This window comes from Rhinolophus sinicus, chromosome 1 (assembly GCF_057876585.1).
Source record: "Rhinolophus sinicus isolate RSI-liver-muscle chromosome 1, RSI-T2T, whole genome shotgun sequence".
In the NCBI taxonomy this organism is placed as follows: domain Eukaryota; kingdom Metazoa; phylum Chordata; class Mammalia; order Chiroptera; family Rhinolophidae; genus Rhinolophus; species Rhinolophus sinicus.
Genome location: NC_142501.1, coordinates 110,826,125 through 110,844,250, shown reverse-complemented (window position 1 = coordinate 110,844,250; position 18,126 = coordinate 110,826,125). Strand labels below are relative to the sequence as shown.

At 42.7% G+C, this 18,126-nt stretch overlaps 1 protein-coding gene across 16 annotated transcripts in view; it reads right to left on the bottom strand.

Moving 5' to 3' along the window:
* Positions 1-18,126, bottom strand: part of CELF2 (CUGBP Elav-like family member 2) — a 790,463-nt gene that overhangs the window by 268,333 nt on the left and 504,004 nt on the right. The gene's annotated exons all lie outside the window — the stretch shown is intronic.

The window sequence follows — 18,126 nt, the reverse complement described above, 5'->3', positions numbered from 1 at the left end:
ATGTGAAGAGATAGTCTGTGAAGGTTGTCACAGCATTTTCCACCCCTTAATTCCCGGAGTGCACACACAACCCAGGCAAAGAAAAACCAAGAAACTCAACCCCCGGAAGGAGGCAGGCCAAACATTGTAATGAACAGTTTCTCTATGAACCTTTCTAGTCTGAACTCGTGGAGCCTGGGCCTGTACTAGGAGCACGGGATGGTGCGGAAAAGGAGAGATGCAGAAACAGAATGATGAAGCTTTATCACTTGGGAAAGGAAAAAGAACGAAGAGATCAGAACTGAAGCCAAAGAGAGGAGAGAGCAGAAAATGTCAAGTTGGAAGAAAAAATGGAAAGGGAATGGAATGCACCAAATAAAGGCAGTTGGCCGAGTACTTCAGGCTCGGTGAAAGCAGAGGTCCAGGCTCGCTGCGTTTCCACAGACTGGCCTTAACCTCTCCTCCTCTATTTTTGCCATAAAATGATGAGGTACAAGCAGGGCATTGGGACCAGCACAATCCTCTTGACACCAGAAGGCAGCAGTGAGAGATGATGGAGTCCAGCTCACCTGAACACGCTGTAATCTTTCCAATAATTAAAATATCACTAAAAGTCAAGTTGCTGGGACTCTTGGTCCAGGCTCTCATATCTGCAATCGGACACTTGGGAAGTTGTGTGTGTGTGTGTGGGGGGGGGGGACGGGGGGAGGCAGGGAAGCTCACGGAGAGATGCAGTTCAAAAACATGAAGGCAAACAACTAGGGCAGTTATCACAAATAAGGCTGAAGTTAGATTTTTTTTCTTTTCCAGCAAGGGAAAAGACCTTTTTTCTTTTTCCTTTTTTTAACAGAACAGTGTGTTCATGGTTACATAAGAATACGCAGAAAACAAGAAATGATTCCTTCTTGCCAATTTTTCAGGGTAATAGGTTACACCCAAGATCTTACTCAATTCTGTACACATTTTGCAGTCCCTCTGGCTTCTAATACATGACAGCAGCACAGAGAGACAAAGAAAGGGCTGTAAAACACCTCATTTCTGTTTTCCTGACCATTTCAATGGTGTTATGCTCTCTGTCACTCACTGAAATTAGCTATTCTGTACTCAGAACTGTCACACGCAACACATTTATGTTGTGTGTGCGTTTTGGAGGTTCTAACCAACTAATTTGTACACCTACACGTGTAATTACAGTCAGTGAATAAGAACCACACTGGCTGAAACAGACGATGGCAGGGCTCTGTGATACATCACCTTAGAAAAGTTTGGAAGGCCCCTCGAGGAGAGAGAGGAAGACCGTGTCCTTAAGTGCCACCTTTGATGTTTTATGGCTGTTTCCACAGCTGGATCTTAACAAGTATAACACGGCTGTCGAAAGGGGGTGATGTAACTCTTCCCAGATGTCAATATTCCTCACGTGGGCGTGGAGGGGGGGTACCACAGAAAACAAGGCCTGGTGGCGCTGAAACACTCACTGTCACAAATCACCCCTTTAAAATGCAAAGTTAGACTGCACAGCGTTGCTGAGAACGCTGTGTTTAGAAAGTCCACAATCTCCACAAAGTGCAGATTTGGCTTCACCTCTCACCACACCCATATACACTATTGAAACCCTACGAATGCATATTCTGTTCATTGTCAATTTAAAAAAAGCAACAGCCCAAGTGCAAGGGGAAAAAAAAAAGTTGACTATTTTATTGTCCGTAGTGTTAATACCCTACAGCTATGAAAGTCCACTCTTTGCTTTGACAGTGTCTAGAGAGTAATAGCCTCCACTGCTCAAACTCGACTTCCATGATGTTTTCTGGGGACTGAGAAGAGTGATGTGACACACAGAGAACTGCTAACTGGAATACAGCCCTGGGGGTGGTGGTGGGGGGCTGGAAGTGGGCTCGGAGGAAAGGGTATGGGAAAAACAGTGAATGTGAAAAAGTGCAATCACACGAGCAGCTATTCTTACATTTAGATGCATGGCTTCACGGGCTTGTTTAAATTATGAACGACTCAGTTTCAAATTAACATGATGTTGAATTTTCCATAATTCTGAAAGCTGACATCTGGGAGAAAAAGCAAACAAACAAACAAGCCCATGACCTTTTTTCAATCCTTCACCCTCCAAGTACATTTGGCAATAGAATGCTGGGTGAATTGGGCAGTGAGATTTTGTCTAAATATAATCAATATAGAATGCAAAGGTCTGTTTTCCCGGAAAGTTTAACCAGAAATCACCATTCAGTAGGGGCATGGAGGTCTTAAGGAGTGACAGAATTACTAGCAAAAAGGATCTCTTTAGTGCTTTAAATTTTCTAAAAAGAATTACTTATTGTTCTGCTTCGAAAAGCAACCACAATGGTGCCACCATATCTGACTGCACAGAACGGCAGCTTTCTATGCCTCTGAGGCTTCTTTAGGAATCAACGATGACGACGGTAGGACGCCATCACAAGCATTTTCACACAGTACTCCCCAAATCGGTTCTGCACTCACACACAGGCTCTGCCAAAGCTTCCAGGGCCACAGAGAGGGAGAAATATCCCTCTCCTCCATCCACAATGCCTCAAAGTCATAGTAGAGATTCTGACAGTCCAGAATTAAAGAATTAAAGACACCTGTTTAATTTCGTCTAAACCTGTGTTTGTAAGCTTCCTGCATTTTTGCCACAGAATCCCTTCCATCCATTTCACATCCTCCTGGTGTCCTGTGGAACCTTCCTTAGAAAACACTAATTTAAAAACTGAACTCGTCTTGGCTGAGAGCAAAGAGTGAAAATTATACTCAGACACTTAGTGGAAAAGATATTTACAGGTCTTTCATAACTTTGCATAAAAGGTCCCCTTGTAAGTACTGATGGATCAGTAAAAACTGAAACTTAGATACATTTTTTTCTATTTTAGCAAAGGAAAACATCACTTTTCTCTAAAATGTGTTGATGCTCAAATAGGAAGAGTGTAAAGCATGTGCGAACACCCCCCTTAACCCCCCACCCCTGCCAAATTCTTTTCTGGTGAAGAAATAGCCAAGTACTCACACTTAGAAACATGTCAGTGAAATAAACGATGAATCTGGCAATATAATAATCCCAAACTACCATTCCTCACAAGTCCAATTTGTTTTATATCGCTTCTCTAGAAATCTTTTCCTCCTCCCCAGTGACTCAATCAAATGTTGGCTTCGTGGAGGCAATTTAGATCACGTTTAAAATTTTAGAAAAGGAAGCATTACAAGCCCAGAGTTCCAGCTTGATGCTAGCAGGGTGGAGAGACAGAGTGAAATGAGATTAACGATGAGGGACTTAGACAAACTCTCGGGGAAGTAGAAGGATTCTCATTCACGCGTTAGTCCTGGGGGTTCTGCTCAGCCTAAAATGAGTCAAGAAAGGAAGGGGTCAATGAGGAGAACCGTGGAGCAGATGAAAATGATAGTACATCAGGGACGGAGAAGCCATGAAAATTAGCACCGAGCCCATATGCCCAGGACATAAAAGAAATCAGGACAGTCTTAATGAGAATCAGGCAGAGTGCCTAATGAGAACCTTAATATACTTTATCTTCCCTTTATATTTCATTTCGGTGTCATTAGACGCAGAGAGCGAACCAACACGTATTTATCGAGTGCATACTCGGTGCCCAGCTCTGGGCCCAGCACTCTGGGGGCATCTCAAGTGGCAAGCAGCAGAGGTTTGCAACATCTGATTTCCTGACCAGCAGCAGCAGAATCTCCTGGGAACTGGTTAGAAATGCAAATTCTCCGTCCCAGCTGGGACCCTGGAATCAGCAGGTCTGGGGACTAGCCTTATGCGGGGTTTACAAACCCTGCAGTGACCGATGGGTGGTGTTTGTGTCTGAGAACCAGCAGCATCCGTCAAGGAGGCAGGAGATCATCAGACAGCAGCTGAAAAGTTTCGAGCGCTGTCAGTCTCATTGACCGGCCACTCTCTTTCTGATCAGTGCTGGCCTTTCAAAACAAACCCAGGGCATCTCTCGTCTCTTCCTCTCACCTCCACCCCTAGAGGCTTAGATGAGAGGAGGAAAGAATGTGAACTCCCATTATAACAACTAAATGAGCACAGAAGCTAAAGGGTATTCTGAGTGTCTCAGCCAAGATTCAGTGCTACAGAATGATCCATTTTTGTTCTTTAAATAGGCTATAAACATATATGGTACCTTAAGGGGGTCTCTATCTGTGTAATATTTGTTATTTTCAACCAGCAGAAGGAGATACAATTCTGGGGAGAGAAGGCAAAGGGAATACATTTGCATTTTATTGCCCTATTTAAAGCCCTTTTACTGCTCTTTTTTTACTTTTTGTTATTACTTTCAGGTGTAAAAAACAACATAGTGGATTAGACATTTACACCCCTCATAAGCGACCACCTTTTGCTACTCTCTGCCTGAGAGTCATTCCAGCTTCACTTTGCACAACAGTATTTCTTCACACGTATTGCACCGATGTTTTACGGCACGACTAGTAATAATAATTAGGGTAACACTTAGGGAGCAATTTATTTACTGCCAGGTACTTGACAGGAAACATCTCATCTAACTCTCATGCAGCCCTGCGAGGTAGCTACTGTTGCTCATCCCTTTTTACAGGTGAGGGAACTGAAGACGCAAGACAGAAAGGTAGAGCCTTGCCAATACACAGCGCTCACTGAAGGTGAGATGCAAGCTGAGGTCAAGCTGAGTGCAGACAGCGAGTGCCACCCACGGCACCAGCTTCTCTTGAATTATTTAGTGCACTGGGAGGCACTGGAACGTTGTCTTCACCAAGTTAATATTAGCCTCACCTATTTTTGGCAATTTCATGAAATGGAATCAACAGACAAGAGGAAGGCTGGAAGACACTGAACTCTCCGGGGTTTTCGGTAGCAATGTGCAACACAGCAAGACGAGTGGATCCAACGCCGAAGGTACAACTTAACTACATGGACGTATTTTGTTGATATCCCTTCTGGAGTCTTATGTTTTATATAAGATTCTCAACAGCAGAGTCTTACCCCTGGATATTATAAAACTACCAGAGCTCTGTGTGTATATAAGTGAGATCCTTATTAGTAGAACCACAGTCATAAGACATTATTACATTACAATATTATATCCTAGGGTATTACAATACGAAGCTATTACCACGTACTTGTCTAATAGTGTCCATACTGTTATAATGTAGTAAACCCAGACTGAGTCATAAAAATGACAATAATCTAATCATAATCTTTGGTACTTGGGGGGAAAACATTTTTCAGATGAGGCTTCAAAGCACCTGCCTAGCATTACGGCAAATTCATAAATGAAGAAAGTGTGCTACAGAAAGGCTTACACAAGTATGCACCTAAATATGTGGATGTCTTCTGCAAAATGTAGGAAAGATTAAAAGCTCACCCAATCTAGGCTGACAGCAAGCAGACTGTGAGTGATGCCGGAAGAGTGAGACAACCTGCTCATTGGACAGTAATTCACCGAAGCCCCACATGCGCTAAGTATCATTCCAGGCTCTGGGGACCTAACCCTAATCCTCAGCACCCCTGCGTCTCAGCGCCTGCGTCCCGTCCCAGGAGATGAGAAGGAAAATACACAAATAAGCAAATAAACATACTGCTTGCGCTGTCAAATGTTGAGAAATGTCATGTAGGGGGAGACGCTAGAAAAGAACGGGCTGCCTTTTTATAATGGGGGTCAAGGGCAGTCTTCTGATAAGGTGACATTCCAAGTAGACACTTCCAGGAAGGGAGGGCGTCTGGGGGGAGAGGGGTCAGGAGGGAGGGGACAACGGTGCAAAGTGCCTGACGGACAAGACTCTGGCGTCTTCAGAGAGCAAAGGAGCCACGGCGCTGAGAGCGGAGTCAGCAGAAAATGGCGGGGGATGGGGATGAGCGCAGTAGGGCAGCCAGGGCTCAGGACAGTGCAAGCACCTGGGATTTCTTTCTAGGTGTGAAAGAAAGCCACTGGGGGGAAGGGGTGTGTGAGCAGGGGACTGGCATGGTCTGAAGGCCAGGGGGACGATGCCCAGCAAGGTGGCTGTGGCTGGGTCGGGGTGGTGAGAAAGAGGTGGCCTGAAGAGGAGAGACTGCGGGATGCACAGAACAGCAGGAGTTTCTGATGGGCTGCAGGTGGAGGAGGAGAGGAAGAGAAATAAAAATCAGCTTGTTTTTTTGGCCAGAGCGGCTGGGTACCATCTAGTGAGATGGGGACAAGAGGAGACCAAGAGTTTGGTTTAGGACAGTCAACTCTGAGATGCCTCATAATCACCCAAGTGAAGACAGGAGCAAGCGGCTGGCGATTAAGCTTGGTGTTGAGAAAGAAAGTTTGAGATTAGAGACACAAAACAGGCTTTATTCTTATGATGGGGAAAGAAAAATAGGTAGTTCCAGAACAATTATTTTGTCACAATTTTCTCACCCAGTTTTCCTTGAAACAATGTGGCGGAAAGAATGGTGGGTATGATCAGGAGACACCCTTCCTGTGACACTCTGGGTGCAGCTTTGATATCCTACCCTTTTCATCTCCAAAATAAACATATCTAACAATGATACTGCAACAGACCATCGTAAGTGTCCACAGGCTGTGGAGAAACCAGAACCCTAACCATAGAAGTGGTAGCAAGGTCAAACGGTGCGGTCACTTTGGAAAATGCTTTGGCAATCCGTCCAAAAGTTAAACACAGAATTATCGCACGACCCAGCAATTCCACTCCCAAGTATATACTCAAGAGGACTAAAAACATATGTGCACACAAACACTTGTACATAAATGTTCATAGTAGCATTATTCATAACAGCCCAAACAACCCAAATGGCCGTCAACTGAGGAACAAATAAACAAATTGGGGTACAGATATACAATGGAATAATATTCAGCCATATACGGAATGAAATACAGAGACATGCTGTAACATGATGGACCTTGAAAACATGCCACACGAGAGAAGCCAGTCACCAAGGTCTACATATTGTACGACTGCATTTACGTGAACTATATGGAATAGGCAAATCCTAGACACAGAAGATAGAGGAGTGGTTGCCCAGGGGACAGCAGACTGGGAGGGGGTACTGGGAGGTGACAACTAAGCTGGGGTGTATGGACTTTCTTTTGGGGGTGATGAAAGTGTTCTGAAAATAGTGATGATGGCTGCACAATTGTGAATAACTAAAATCCACTGAACTGCATACTTCATAGGGGCGACTACGATGGTACATGAATTATATCTTTGTCACATAAAATATGGGGGGGGGAGAGAGAGCCAGTCATAGCTACTACGATAAAAAGAAAAGAACGCCAGGTGGAAATGTGTTGTTAGGAGAAACCTCAATGTGCCTCTTCTGAGGCAAGAGGGACTATAAAACCATCTGTGTGCTGGGACGGCCATGGTGCCTGCCAGTCGTGTTCTCATTTCCACCTTGACTATGACCCTTGCTTGCAAAGAACTTGAACCTTTGAGTGCCCAGTTTAATGTCGTTCAACTTACATCAATGCTTACAGGCTTTAAAAAGCTCTGGATTAAATATAGTCTACTATGGAATAAAAACAGAAATATGAAAGAAAAGGGCATAAATATAAAATTTCTTTTTTTCCAACAGAAAACCAACCTCCTGGTAATTTCCGGATGGATCAGCATAGTACTAAGCCCCCAGCTTTCCTTTTCATTTCATTTAATGAAATTCTGATGATGCAAAAATAGTTCATCACAAACATTCTAGTTTATCCTGACTCTACCCATTGCTAACTGTGTACCAGTAACTGTGTCCCCAGTGAGTCCATCATAATATAATTAATTTTAGTAAATTCCAGATACAGGATAATGGGACTAATCACAGAAAGCTAGAGCCTGGTCTGGGCCAAATATATGAAAATCCAAATAATCCTGACAGAATTCTTTTTATATATATAGTAACAGAACTGTGAACAAATATATCAGCTTACATACTGTAAACTCTCCAGGATGCATTCCATTCCAAAGGGATTACTGCTATGTTCTGATGGAAGGGTTACAGAGATCCCACGGGGTAAACATGGAAAAAGCCCAGAGAAATCACTTTACATAAGGTACTCTTCTCAAGAAAATGGTCCAAAAAACCAGATGAGAAAAGTTTGTGAAACTTGATTGAGCAGAAATTAAAAATGTGTCAAGAAAACTAAGAAATACAAGTCCCATTTCTAATATGTAGTCTTACGATTGCGAGGCCATCTATATCTGCAATTTTCATGTTATTTTCTCAGCCTCCTGAAACAAGAGGCGCGGGGCCTGCTCTGGCGTGGCTTTCGGACGCCCCTGCTCCGGTCTGAAAGGGAAACCCCAACGAATGCGTGTTGACCGTAACCAGTGTTTACAGCTCCTGGGGCCTGATGCTCCACGGCCACCTTCCCAACTCCATCCCACTTCAGAGTATGGACTGCGGCTCCTCCAACTCTCCCAAGGGGTCTGTTTCCATGTCTTGGGAGTATCTCTCATTACTTGTTATGGATGGAATGTTTGTGTCCCCCTCACCCCCACCCCAATTCATATGTTGAAACCCTAACCCCCAAAGTGATGGTATTTGGGAGGTGGGGCCTTTGGGAGGGGATTAGGGTGAGATGAGGTCATGTGGGGAGGGCCCCAATGATGGGATTAGCACCCTTAGAAGAAGAGGCAGAGTGACCAGAGTGTCTTCTCTGTGCCATGTGACGGCACAGTCAAAAGGCAGTTGTGTGCAAGCCAGGAAGGGTCCTTGGTCCCTGACCAAGGACCAAATCTGCAGGCACCTTGACCTTGGACACCGCAGCCTCCAGAACCGTGTGAAATAAATGTCTGTTATATAAGCTGCCCAGTCGGGGGATTTCGTTATAGCAGCCTGAATGGATTAAGACGGTTAGTGACAGGAAGTCAGAAGAACATAACAACCTATCACAGACATGGAGCTAAACAACAGCCATGATACAGCTGGGTCATGGAAAACCCTGAAAGGCACAAGGTGAAATGTTTGGAAGAGGAAAACTCACAAGATAGGAGGGAAGTGAAAATTTATCTTTTATGTGAAAGAGATGCAGGATTTTCCCAGCAGCAAGACTGGTTAACTGACACACAGGCAGGTATTTAATAAATATTTGCTGAACCAAGAAATAACTAAAGATTATTTAGTTATTATACTGGGAAAAGGGATGGACCAACCAGACCAGAATGACAAAAACCTCCAACAAAATACGTTACTACACAGGAAATATAGCATAAATTGGGTTTAGCTTGGTAGCTCAGAGTTTTATTGCTCCGTAATTAAAGTTCCACACAAACTATATCTTCAAAGTTTCAGTAAACTATTGTTACTTTTATTATATGATGCACTTTATCAGATGTGAAAATCTATTACAGCGGACTAGATCTTATCAAGCACTAAACAGAAGTCGGTGTTTACATAACAGAGAACCTATTTTGTTTCTCCTCCACCACCGTGTCTAGTCTTGTTAATGCTTCTTTTGCACTCTCCGTATTATTGGAGGAACTCCACATGGAGAACGTGGTGACCACGCGGTCATATGCATGAAAGCTGCCCTTTCCTTCTGCCTCGCAGTGGCATGGCAATCCTTTCACTTTCTCCTGTCTCAGTTTCCCTTAGAATCATGTGGTCCCATTGTCAAAGACATGAAAATTATACTTTTTTAAAAAATTTACCATTTTCGTGAGAGACACTGAACTCCCTAAAAATGAGAAGTCTTCAATTAAAAATCAATTTGTAATAGTTTGAATACAGCCTGTCGACACATTTTGTTCTTCTCAGTCCCTAGGATGTTTCTGAAATCCTTTCTTAGAGGTGACATAATATGAGCTTGATGAAATGTAACGGAGATGATACTACTGTCCTCTCTGCCCCAGCCCCCACCCCACACGTCCTACATTCCAAAGTCAGCAGGAATTAAAATATATATATATATATATTCATCTGCATACCTGAATGGTTTGGACAGATGGTCTCCTCCAGGTGCACAGGCATAAAAGTGTAAAATGTAATAACTATATAATTATCCCTTATTTTATAACGAAACTAGGCCCCCAAACTGATCTGTAAGTTCCTACCTCAATGACCAAAGTTATGAAGCACGTAACATTTCTCTTCCATGGAGCGGCTTTAAATAAAGCTTTAAAAAAAAGCCTGTGACTCGAAATTGTTTCTTCAGCAGTGCCCATTTTGAAGCTTATAAAGTTTATGCGAGGAAGAAAGCACGTGCACAGACAAAGAAGGCACAACACAGTACTGTCCCTTGAGGTCAGTAATTAAGGCCATTGCTGGAGCACGGAGGTCGGTGGCTAGCGCTCCCTGCCCCCGGGTCTGAACCCGAGGACTTCGGGAAGCCCCGATGGCAGCCTCATGCCCCTGGGGCTCAGGTGCTGTGTCCTGGGCATGGCAGGGGCTCTGGGAGAATCTGCTCAGTTCATTTCAATACTATTAATAGCAACGTTAGTTCTCAACGGTTCCTCTTCTTTCATTCGGGTTAACGTGCCTGCACCTGCTCTGTGCCATGGGGGATACTAGGTGCTGCGGTTTGAAGGTCTCTGCTCTCGGGGTTCTGCAGTCAGTCTACCAGGAGAGACTGAACGCACTCAGGATGCTGCCATCACACGGTAACGTCATGGGGGGGGGGGGACACGGTGTGTGGACAGGATTCCGTGAGGGCTCAGGGGCACCCGGCTTAGGGTAGGGGTGGGGACTGAATGAGGAGATGAGGCACTTGGCCTCCTACGAAGGTCCTCTCCCGCCTTCCTTTCAAAGACTTTGTAAAGGTTTCCATTTTTAATTTCAAAATCATGTTTAATAAGTAAGTTTTACTGCTGCCAGAAACGTTTTAATAAAAATGAACCCAACCAGTATAATTTAAAATAATTAGCATGATCTCAAACCCATATATGGGGTTCCAAATATTAAAATAGTTTTATGTGGGGTATTTATACAAAGGTTACAGCACATCTTAAAATCACAATCCTTGAGAAAGAGTGTTTTATCCCACTTCCATTTGTAATTTACGTATGACATGTAAATGTATATGTGTAATATGTACAAAATTGTGCTGCAGTGGATATTCCTTGTTTCACTCCAGAATTCATTCGTAGAGCTGTGTACTGCATCATATTTGACTGATCACAGAAGTCCTGACCGAATTCCTACTGTCCCAGCTCAATAACTACTACTCTTGTAATGCATTTTGGTAGAATAGTGGTCACTTTATAATAGGATTATTTTCACACCTTGCCTAAATCAACAACTGTCCTGTATCAATCACTTAATGAGCACAGCAGTTTGGCAATGTCATAACAACGCAAGCCACCTTAGGTAGGGTCTTTCTAAGAAAAGAAGCATTTTTCTCTTACCAAGATAGGCCAGAGACTATGCAAGAGGTCTCCATAAGGAGAAGCCGGGATACAGGTGGGGAAGAGGGGAGTCATTTCTCAAATGAGACTGAAACGTCCCCCCAGGACCCCGTCTTGTGCCCACCCTTGCTGATGTGGCTTGGTCCTCCCAGAGGCGGCCACCTCCAAGGACAGAGGGTCACACAGCATTGCCCATACAGACTTTGGCTGCTCGGCCCATTATTACTATCGGAGATGGTAGATTTGTAATTTAACATGGCCACCTATCTGAAGTTCTAGGCACTGTAGGTAAAACCCAATACAAACCACAGACACAAATGACTTTGGTTTTGCTATAAAACCCAAGCTTCCCAGTAACGAAGGATCTAAAGCTTTTCACTTTGCCACTGTTCATTCATTCAACCTGTGTCCTGGTTCTTTCTTGCTCTTTACACCTTTAAGATGCTTTAAAATTAAAAGTTTTAGCACTGTGGAACAGAAGTACATCACAACACAAAGGCCAAGTATTTACCAGCAAACCTATTTCCAAGTGGAGACTGAACTGGCAGGAAGAAATGAAATAGCCCAAGCTGGGCTGGGGAGTAACTTCATCTTGTGAAAAACTGAGTCTAATAAGTAAATGCAGAAACAACTCTTACTGTTCTCTCTGGAAATTACAGAACCCTTCATGGGATGCCTAATGCTCTTAATAACTTGTTGAAATGGGACTGTGGGCAAACCAAGAGCACTTGGGAAGTAGCCATCGCTGAGTGGACAGGCGCCACCCACCATCTTCCATGATTGGTTCTGAGCCCACGCTACTGAGGCAGAAACACATTCAGACAGAAATAACAGCTCAAATGTGAGACATAGCTTCCCTCCCTCCCCCCAACCCCACCACATCAGACTAGAGAGGGTGCTTGAGGATGTAAGCTTGCTAGAAAGGGAAGGTTGAGAGGAACAAGCTGAGAGCCAAAGAATGACTAATGCAAGATGCCCCCAGTCAGGAGGCAGGAAGAACTGGGTGTTCAGAGATGGAGGGTGAGAGACAAGAAGAAAGAGAAAAGCAAAAAGACTCACACGACACAGAAGCCAAGGGAGGAATTTCAAGGAGACAGTCAAAATGATCAAACATCTAGAAGACATGCCTTGGATACTCAATGACATTAAAAGCACCGGCCATACTGATGCTTCTATCAGCCACCAGTAAGGATCGAAGCTGACTTTAAATTCCCAGAGAGGCTGTGGGGTAAAACTAGCACAGAAATAGACCCAGGGCTGCCATTTTCCCATTAGAAATTGGTCTTAGGACACCACCAGATGGCGATACAGAGCCAAATATGATTTCCATTTATTTTCTCCAGCTCTATAACAATGTTGGATCACAGGAATGGCCAACATATCATTGGAATGTCTACTTTTATGTTTAATAAAGGTAAGATTAGAGAAATAAAAATCAGTCCCCAAAGAAAGGTAAATATTGAGACTGAAGAAGCCTCTTGTCATTGTACAGAAGAGACCTTCAATTAGTAACTGTACCTTTGCTGTGTAAATGGCAGGGGAAAGTAATTAGCAATTAATAGACACTGCCCTCAATTTAAAGCCTTGAAGGGAAGTAATTAAATTTAGTTGAAGCTGTAGCCTCTAAACAAAGATACATCACACCAATACAAAAGGAAACGCAGATTTGAATAATACATGCAAATTAGAAACAAGGTTTGACTGTCGACTGAAATGATTCTAAAGTTACTTTTCCTAAGAAGTGCTCTGTTCAAGAGACTAGTTTATGGATGTATTTTAATCTAAGCCAAAGTGTGGTGTGAATCCTGGCTGATGTTCCTCAAGTACCAACTTGCTTTACGCATGTAGATCAGACAGCTGCCCACGGTCTGAATTAGCTGCACCTATCAGTGCAGACACACTTGATACATACAGCATCACTATTACTACCAGGGATGGAGATTGCAAACATTGCTGGGCTTGTTTGTCAGGAGATACAATTGCCAAGCAGAATGTGTGTAGCTCCAGAGGGTAAATTAATGGGGGCAGTGTGGGTATCAGCAGCCTATAGCCTGCCTGTTTAAGCTTCTAATGGAAACATTTAGGGAGCAGAAGCGTTACATCTGGTTACAGCTGAGTATTACATGGTCCGCTGAGTCTCAGATGCTGATGGCTGCACTAAAATAACAAACAGCTGGGTATAAATGTAAAAATCAGCAAATTGGGTTTAGAGACATATTTTACCAATCCTCTGAAACTCCAGCACTGGATGAGAAAGAGCAATGATGACGGAGGAGTGCCAAAGTAGCCCAGAGATTAAAATTCAAAAATCGATCTGGGCACCCTGGTGCTTCTACCTTAGCTGGGCTCTTTGGTGACTGTTTCACAAAGGGCAGTGTGAGAACAAAGGCTGTATCGCCAGATCATTTTCTGGCTCTAGTCATGCTCCAGGTGAAGGTTAATGCAAGTAACGGAACTTCCTGTGTGAGCGTTCCAGAATGGGGAAAAGTTACGTCAGAATGTAATGGAACTGAACAGAAAGGTTGACCTGAAGGTCTCATCTCAGGGTCCATCACTGAAACCACGTGCTGGGGGAAGGGTGCTCATACGAAGCTGTGGATAGGGATTTGTAGCACAAGACATTTAGATCAGAAAGAAACGTAAGTTAATGAGACAGCACATCCCAGAGTGCCCAGGGGGGTGCTAACACATTAGAAGCACCAAATAAACTTCCGTTAAATTTTGAGTAACTTTTCTATTTATGAGGCTTAGGTAAGGGGATGGCTCAGAGAAAGAGGCTAGAAATTGCTTTTCCTGAATGTTTAAAAGAATGGGTAACCATGTTTGTGGAAAGGTGTGGGTTAGTCCTACGCATAGACTTTTATAAATTGGCTAACACATTTATATTTAAGAAAGGCAGTGATACAGGATCAGACACCCGAAGGGGGACCACAGAATTTAACATCCAAACTGGGACACTTTTTAGAGTAAAAGGGAGACACTATTAATGAGGATGCCAGGATGATAGGTATGAATGGGGAGTCTCCCAGCAAACCAGGACACATACATACGGTATCTTGAATACCAAGAAAAGGAGCCTGGGGTCATATCTGCGATGCTAATCAAGTGGCTGCTATCCCATCATCTTTTTTTCACCCTCTGTGCCTATTTGTCCTCAAGATTCTAGATCGCGTATAAACGAACAAACTCATCTAAAAGTCCAGGGAGCAAAGGGGTAGACTAGATAAAAATCTAGATTTCTTTGCTTGCCCAATCAATTCTGTGGATCACACCAGATCCAATCTGACCTACTGGATTAGGGCATTGCTCCTCTTGTAGTTTTAGATGGAAAAGAACTGCATTATTACTTGTTTCAATCAATGTTGATTTCCTCCCATCTCTCAAGCTACCTGGATTCTACAATCCAAAGGGCCAACATCATAAAACTGTTAATGAATACGCACCTTTCTACTCAGAAATTATGTTTCCTCCACTGTGTTCTCATAAAAAAGAACACACGGAATGCTATTTTAAAGGAACTAGCAAGGACCACGATATAGCTAAAAAAAAAAAAAAAAAAAAAAAAAAAGGGATGAGGCAATATTGTAATATACACTTCATCCAATGTACAGTACAGGATAAAGAATGAAGGTATTTAGAAAGATGGAACAATTACATTCTTGTTTAAACAAGAAAATCCTTTATTAGCCCAAAATGACACAACAATGCAGATCCTTCATTGTAACCTGTGTTTCCCCAAAGAAGGAGACAGTCAACAGTGACAGACTAAAACTCAGAGTGACGAATGTTTAACTTAGGGAGTATTGGTAGCACTTTATACCATTTTGTAACACCTGGAACAGGCAACGACCATGATACTTTAAATATTCGCATTGCGAAAGATGCTCAACGTAAGCTGCAACCCTTGTTCACTGGCAGGCATTGTAGAGTGAAAAAACAAAAAAAGGAACAAATGTTGAGGTGATTTCCACATGACAACAAAAGAATGGATCGATTCAGCCAAATAACAGTTCAGTTGTGACTCGTAAATCCTAAACTCCTCCGCGGTTCCACTTACTTTTAACTACTGAATCTGTAGTACGACTGCCATGTGCTTTCGGACTTGAGCTGCATTTACTTTACCACGGTGGAATCCATTGTTATTGCAGACGCAAACAAGAAACACCAAGAATTAGATAACTTTAAACGCTAATTTACTTTGTTTCTCGGCTAATTACATTTCTTAAAGTGAATTGCTGATTGGTTAAGAATCCAAGCTATCAAAAGCTCAGGCACTTAGAGACATAAACATATAACCTGTCATAAAAGTTCTCTGAACAGAAGAGAGAGTATTTGTAATTCACAGAGGGAATTTATGAAACACACAAATTAAGTTGCCCTCATTTATTTATACCTCACAATTGGGCAATTACATTATGGAGACTGGCTATGTCTCAGAATTTTCACTACAGAGACCTTGCTTCATGAGCTGCAATCATCCATTTACATTTAAAACATGGAAAAAAAAAAAAAAAAAACCAACACAAAACAAATACAACCCACAACCTTGTTGATGTGTTATACTACATAGAACCCGTTTTACTTGGGACGCCAAAGGTATCTACTTTCAGCTCTATGAATGTTACAAATGCTGAAGAGTTGTTAACTTTCACATTGCAGTATAAAGTGGTCTGCTCCAAACCCAACGTACATTTGAGTTTAGAATTTATGTTAGAAAAGGTAACACTACACACACACACACACACACACACACACATCCAATTCACTAGATACCTATACACCTAAATAGATTTTGACTGTTCACAATTTAATTATGACCCAATCAACACTTCTTTGTCTGCTGACATGTTGTCCTACCTGTCAGGGCAGGCAGGACTCTGTTGAATCTGGGATTTGTGGGTTTTCTGAGTCACCTTAGTCAATAAGGTTCTGCTTCTGCTTTGGATTAAAGCATCACAATGATCTTGCTTTAGTTTTTCAGGGAGTTAACCTCTACTACGGCCTGGAGAGTGAGTTGTAACATTGTGAACCTTCACCTATGACCATTTTAATACATTAGAAACAGAATAACAATATCATTATCACTTCTCTCCCCCATTTGCTTTCCATCCAAAACCAAGGAGCGTATTCTATTTCATGGGTTCCCCGGATTTTAAGATGCTAATCAGCGATGAGCAAAATACTAAGGTATAACATGACAGATTCCCTTTTTAAAATTCCAAGTGGTTTAAGCTCTTGCTGGAATTAGAAATAGGATCTTGTGTCTAGAAGAGCAAAATTGGCCAGAATGATGTTTTCCTTGTCCCACAGCCAGGCTCTAAGACCAAGGGAAAAGCCCGTCTTGTAGTAGGTCCCTACAGGAACTATACACACACACACACACACACACACACACACACACACAAGTATATAAGTTTTTAATTGTACCCTAGGTGGGAGGCAAGGCATTATCAAGACAACACACTGTCATAAGGACATAATCATATCTGCCCCCAAAAGGCAACAGTGTCTGTATCTCAACCAACTCTCTCAACAGGGTCCATCATGCTTGGATCTAAATCAAATTGTGGTTTCTTGTCTTACATCCTGGAAAGAAGAGGATTTGTGGGAGGAGGTGCCACTGTGACTGAGTTGACAATGGAGCGAACAAAGTGCTGAAAGAATAACAGCATCTTCCTCCAATTACATGATCATCATTGAGAAGCCAGCATTTCGACAAAGTGTTCAAACATCAGAGAATGGAGTTGCTATTGCGTAGTTGAGAGCCGTGGTATTGGGCCTTATAGTCTGATTTCTGAAAGCCTTATAATGAGGGTGGAGTGGATATACATTCCATTCTTTGGCTGTATTTTTGTTCAACAAAGCCTGCAATTTTCAGTCACTTGAAAATGTAATTATAGATAATGTTTGCATCAGTAGCAAGAATACAATAAGCACACAGGGCATGAAAACTCCACTCAAATCACATCCTCTTAGGTTACAACGCTTGTCTCCTGCCAAGAGTAAAGGCATTTCGACAAGTTAATATTTGGTCGAAATGCTTTGTGGGTGAACCCAGCCCATGCATGAATTCTACTCTAACTTTCCAGTATCTCTTCCTTTCCATTGGGCATCTACACATGAAGTAAATATCTGTGACTTGCTGAAAATCCATTATGCACTGGAGCGAAAAGCTATGGAGAGCTCAAAAGTGTGCTGACACTTGAAATGGACCAGGTACTGTCCCTGAGTTGGTCACAACTGTCGATCACGTTAAATCCATGTATCATCTTGCTCAGAGACGCACTTATTCTATTGCCTACTTATCTGCTCACTTATGAAAAAGGAGGTAAATCTGCATGTGACTCTAGAAAGGACACTGCATAGTCACCAACTGAGGGGGACAGTGGGGACTCCATGTCATCTGAAAGCCTTTTGCTAATTCACACAAAGGCTATGGATAGATGGGTCCCCGAGAAAGGCCAAGTGGTCACCTACGTCAGCTGCAAAAGCCAAGATCTTGGAAGTAAGTGGAGGGAATGCCAGGTTTCTAATGAAATCCTCAGAAGAAACCTCTTCACAAAATATACAGTTATCTTAAATGAAGACTAGGGATTCATCTTCACATTCAATACTGATTGCTTCCTTACCTCCTCAGTGAGTGAGGATCTGCGTCAGGCATTAGGGGACCCTGATATCACATCGCTATGGCACCCCGTTCTACGGACATCTTTATAACACCTTTGCCTTCTATTCCCAGATTGGTCTGGTTATGAAATAAAATCATGAAAAAGCAATTTATGTGAAAGAGAACATAAAAAGCAGATGATTAGGTCC